This window comes from Gossypium hirsutum, unplaced genomic scaffold (assembly GCF_007990345.1).
Source record: "Gossypium hirsutum isolate 1008001.06 unplaced genomic scaffold, Gossypium_hirsutum_v2.1 scaffold_925, whole genome shotgun sequence".
Taxonomy (NCBI): Eukaryota; Viridiplantae; Streptophyta; class Magnoliopsida; order Malvales; family Malvaceae; genus Gossypium; species Gossypium hirsutum.
This window is the reverse complement of record NW_024403341.1, coordinates 9,960-15,803: the sequence shown is the minus strand read 5'-3', so window position 1 is coordinate 15,803 and position 5,844 is coordinate 9,960. Positions and strand designations below refer to the sequence as shown.

The 5,844-nt window shown below is 31.7% G+C and overlaps 1 pseudogene; it reads right to left on the bottom strand.

The window, feature by feature from the left end:
• Positions 1-1,135: 1,135 nt before the first annotated feature.
• LOC121227472 (homeobox-leucine zipper protein HOX3-like) lies at positions 1,136-3,903 on the bottom strand (annotated as a pseudogene).
• Between the last annotated feature and the right edge of the window lie 1,941 nt (positions 3,904-5,844).

Genomic DNA, 5,844 nt, shown 5'->3' with positions numbered 1-5,844 from the left:
TATATATATGTGGACTTGTTCAAGTTGGAACTGAAGTTGAATCTCCTCCGACCTTCCTTTCTTTAGATATGAAGCATTGGCATCAAAATTCCTTTGACTTATATATATACCCCCCCGGTCAAAGCTGTGAGAAGCTATTACCTTCAAATTTGGCTGCTGGGGACAATGCCTCAACAAATCTTGGCCATGAACACATAATTCATGTTTTTCTTACAACTAGTTTTCTGCTTATAAGCTCACTCGTCTCTCGTGGAAAGCCTGATTTAAATTTATCAATTCAAACTTTTCAAATAAGATTTAATTAGCCGACCAGAAGTTTAAAGCTTAAAACCATCTTGACGAAATAAGCTTTAGACATTAATTATAGTACATATATATATATAAATATGAATTATAGCATGATATAGTCCAACTGACGAGAATGTGTCGACCAAGTGCAAGCATATTCTTTGCCAAATCATTTGAAAGTAGCATTCCTCTTTTTTGCGTCACTCATTATTGCGATGCCAACCAAACCCTTTTTTTTTTTTTCTTTTGAAAGTGCTCTGAACTAATCAAGACTTAATTTCAAGGCTTGCTACCAATTTTTGACTTAATTACATGGTTCGTATTCGTATAGCCTCAAATTCGATTGAAATTTGGCTCATGAAAGCAAGGATAATATTGACTTAGCACCAATGAATTGATTGATTGATTAATAATAGCATGATTTATATCTACATTATTTAATTTTCCCCAATTTTAAAACCCAAAAACCAATTTGAGTTCTTTTTTTTTCCTATTCCTAATCCTAACTCCAAAATTACTCTTTTTTTTTTTTTGGTTGGGGTGGGGTGTATTTATTACTTTTTGAAGCAAAATATGATCACAAGTAAAAAGTTGGAGTTTTCGAACAACTTTTCGCTTGGGAGTGGGGTTGTGCGGCTAATGGCACTTAAAAATAGATATGTAAAGGGCAGGCATAATAAATATTGATCAATAAAATAAAGAGAAAGCAAAAACAAAGTAAAATCCCTATTAGATAGATGCCGATATGTATATATCCCTTACAATGTTGTAAACTAATATGAACATTCCCTAAATCATTCCCCTTTTTTAAATTAAGTTGATAAAGTGGGTCATTAAGCCTGACTAGCTAACAGCCGCCGATATGGCCTTGATTGGAGGGCTGATGTCCTACTTTAGAGGGCAATGTGGTGGCGGTGGGGGTGGTGGCGGCAGTCATTTTGGCGGAGCCCTTTTCAAGGCAGCAGTGGGTGGTGGTCACACGCTCGCACCGAGGACACATAGTCAGGGTGGACGCAGGCCAGAGGCTCACAGCTGTGAGGCGATATCACGGTCGGCGGTGCTACTTTCATGGCCCTAAGCTCTTCCACCTCCCTTTGAAGCCTTCGGTTTTGCTCCGTCAGTGATCCGAACCATCTCTTCAGGTATCACATTCCATCTCTGTCTGCTTCAACTTGCTCCTATATATTTATTCATTTTGGTTTTAGTCATTAATTAATAAGTTGTAACCAAGATAATAACCTCTATCTAACTTTCCTGACGTGCCAAGTATTTTACATTTTCATGTGGCGTCATAAACCTAAATAAGTATCAAATAATAACTTAACAACAGATACCCAATTTAGGTACCAAAGTTCCCAAATAAGTAAAATCTTTCTTGTGATTTTCTTTTACCCATTTTTTCCCCTTCCTTTAAACTGATGATGAATGGAGAGTAATAAATTCAAGCTTGGATTTTACTCGTATCTATTTCAAGTTCATTTATTATCTTATTAAATGCTAACCATTACATACAGACAAATCAATTATCACTCAAAACAAACTGCAATTCTGATCAAACAAAAGAAATGCATGATTATAATATACCTATCTTTCCCTTCACTCATTTCATTCATAATGTAATACACGTATGTAATAATTATCAATGCATGGCTAAGTCCAAAGAATGATGGGTAAACCACGACTTTTTGGAGAAAAGGGGATGATGATGATGATGATCTGACTACCATTCGGCCTGAAGCAACAAGCAATATTTCTTAATTTGCTGCCATCATTATGATAATATCCATTTCTTCTTTTTTATTTTTTAATCCCCCATGCTCTCTATTATCAGCTTATGAAATCAGACCACATCATCAGTTCTTCATAAGTCTGTTGATCTGCTTTTTGGTCGTGTGTCGTTTTTTGTTTCTATAACCTGGTTTTGTGTTTATACATGGATGATTGCTTTTGCGTCTATGAAATAATAAGAAAAAGGACTTAATGAAATAGTTCTACATCTATCTATCTACCCGGTTTTATCGCTTACTTTATTTTTACATTCATCTAAATTTATGTTAATTAAGTTTTGCAATGAGAAAATTATATTGATGAAAATAAGAAAGTGCAACTTCCTTTTGCAGCATAAAATGATATGAAATTTTAGGTGAAAGATAAGTGAAGGAAGGCCATAAAGACAACAAACGGCAAAATGTTTGCTTTGCTTATTATGCCATGCATACACGACCAGAAATGATATATAGGATAAAAAATAATAATAATAGTTATCCTGTAACTTGTTCCAAGTTGTTTGAAGGCGCTAAAATATGAATAAATTCATAGAATTTTACAGTGACAACGTGGTGTTGTAATATATAGCTTGCTTTTAATTACTCTAATAAAATGTATATCACAGAGTGATAGTGATATATCAACGTCCAAAGACAACCGTTTTGTCAGGGAAATGACAAGAGAACCCATAAAAATGAATCTAAGCTTTGAGAAACAGGCCTAAGACTGATTAGCATCAAAATTATTATATCTCTAATAACTAAACCTTTGAAACAAATCTTTCGTTCAAATATTTCTACCTATATCATTAGTGTGAGAAAAAAATACCGATGGAATTATGATTTAGTTTTTATTTATTCTGTTATATATATATCTACCCTAAGCTACTTTAGTAACACCCACCAACGAAATAATGATTCATTGAAAAGGAAAAAAAAAGAATGAGAATTCATTTAAATGTAAAAAAATATATATTAATTTATGTATATGCATAGGTGTATACGTATAGGGTACCTGGCCCTACGGTTCTGGAACCAAACTTCAACCTGCCTTGGCCTAAGCTTCAGCTGCAAAGCCAATGCCTCTTTCTGCTTCTGAAAACACAAAAATCCAAAAAGACATTAAATGAAAGAGATGGTGTGATGGATTTATGGGGTTTTTTTATGTTAAAAGAGGGAAAATGTTAGTTTGGTGTTAATTAATAAGTTTGGAAAGGGTAGGGTACTAGTTTGAAATTTTTACATACAGGGTTTAGGGTATGGTTTAGTCTGAAACTTTCTTCTAGAAGGCGAGACTGTTCTTTTGTAAGACGAAGCTTTTTTCGAGGAGGGGCACCATTATTGCAGCTTTCTTCTTCATCTTCCATGCTTGCTGTGATCCATTCATCTTCTGCTGGTACTTGGTTTATATCCAAATCTCTCACCATACAACCCCCTTGATCACCTTTAACGTAATATTAAAAAGAAACGAGGTAAATAAATCAAATTTGATGCAAAATCAATCTATCTTCATCACCCATGGGGACGACCATCTTAAAAAGCATAAGAAAAAAAAGAAAAAAACATTTTTCTCGAAACCATGCATGGAATCCGGGTATAGCATAAGATCAAACACTGATGATACTAAAAGGTTTGACATATGTGTGTATGTCTATGTTTATCAGTATTAAGAAGCAAACAATATTTTTGGCTTACCAGAAGAAGGGAAAGAAGGGGAAGAAGCGAAACCAGGAACAGATATCGTCAACTCCAAGTGTGAAGAACCGGTGGGTAAAACCGCCATGAAAGTTGCAGAAGAACAAAGAAGAGAAAGATAACGATTGATTTTAAGGAGATAAAAGGTAAAGTTTATAAAAAGATAAAAATAAATAAATAAATAAAAGGGAAGCAAAGGAGACAAATAACAAGCACAAGAATATGAAAAGAAACGAAAGGAGGAAAAAGATGGGGGATGGTTGATAGATATAAAAGTCTTAAGTAATAAATAGATACAGTAAATGAATAATAAAATATTTTAATGAGGAAAAAGGAAAGCAAAATAAAATATATAATTAGCTAGGGTTTTTGACTGTGGTCGTCAAAGTCAAAGGCCTGACCCCATCTGATGTGAGACACGTATCATATCAGATAGATATTGGAAAATCTTAGGTGGTGTAGTACAATAAGGGGTATGTTTCGCTGTTTATAAAGTGAGGAGTCTCATTGTTGGGTTCAAAAGTCAGCTTAAAATGATTGGGAGCTTAGACTGGGGAGCCTATTGGTTTGGGGGTGCCCTTCCTATACCCTACACCTCAGCCTCGTTACATCTTCATGGTGATGGAGGCATCTGGGCCATTCATTTGCCTGACCTTTTTGGTGATCAATGAATGATTTTAATAATCAGAAAGTGTCAAATGAATAATTATTGCGAGGAGGGGGCAAATTAATGATGTTGGAAGGGTGTACAGAGGAATTGTAACGTATTAGATCATAAATGCAAAAGGGAGAAGAATGGGGAAACAAATTAACAGACATTAAATGGGAGGAGGAAACAAGGGGTAAGGGCTGGGTACGCCTAGGACTATTTTTGTTTATGTTTTTAGGGATCCCTCTCACTCTTCTTTATTACTTCTACCTTTTTACACCCATTCTTAATTGTACAAGAATTATTAACTTGAATATTTCTCTCAAAACTTTCCATTTATTTGGTAAGTTTCATCCATTAATGGAAAAAGACGTTATTCAATGTTTTGTGGAGTTGGTAAGTATAATAACAAATTAGGTAACTATATCATTAATCATCTACCTCTTTCATTATAGTTATTTAAGTATTAAATCTCTAACGTCGTCTAATTTTAATTTATTTTTATTTTAGTTATCTAAAATATCTTCTTTTAAGTATTGGAGTAAAAAAAACATTAAACATTAAACATTAAAAAATGTTACAAATTATAATAAAGCATTAAAATTTGTCTTTACTCCCTTATCGAAAATTTTATTTTTTATATTGAAAATTTAAATTTTAAAACATCAAAATCAATTGAATAAAGTGTTGAAAATTTTATATCCATTGATGGTGTAAGAGGATGTGTTACTACAATATTCAAATTAATTAATTAATTTAATCTTCTTCAAAAATTAAAAATTTATTTTATGTTTCCAAATTAAAATTAAAACAAATAACTCATCTTTAATAATTGTCTACAAAACCTAAATTTCTTTTGATTATATGATATTGAATCTTCCATGCTAAGCTAAAAGAAAAGAAAAATCATTACAATTAATTTAATTAATTAATTTTATCTTCCATACCAAACAAAATCCATAATTATTTTCATCATTTCTTTAATTAATTTAATTAATTGCAATCTTTCCTTTTAGCTTAGCATGAAAAATTCAAAATATATAATAATAAAATTAAGTTTCCTAGACAATTATTAAATATGAATTATTTGAGTTGATTTCGTTAAAGATACTTTGTAAACATAAAATAAATTTTAAAATTTTGAAATAAATTAATTTAATTAATTTCAATATTATAGTAACAAATCCATTAAAATTATCAATAGATAAAAATTTTAACAATTTATTTAACTGATTTTGATATTTTGAAATTTAAAATTTCAATATTAAAAAAATAGAATTTTCAGCAATGAGATAAATAAATACAATTCAGCACAATTTTAATGCATTATGTTAGCTTTTACCGCTTTTTCAATTTAATCCTTATTTTTTTACCCCGATCAAGACTTTAAAAATATTTTTTCAGTGACCAAAATGAAAGAGACCTAGATATTAGATGACTAAAATG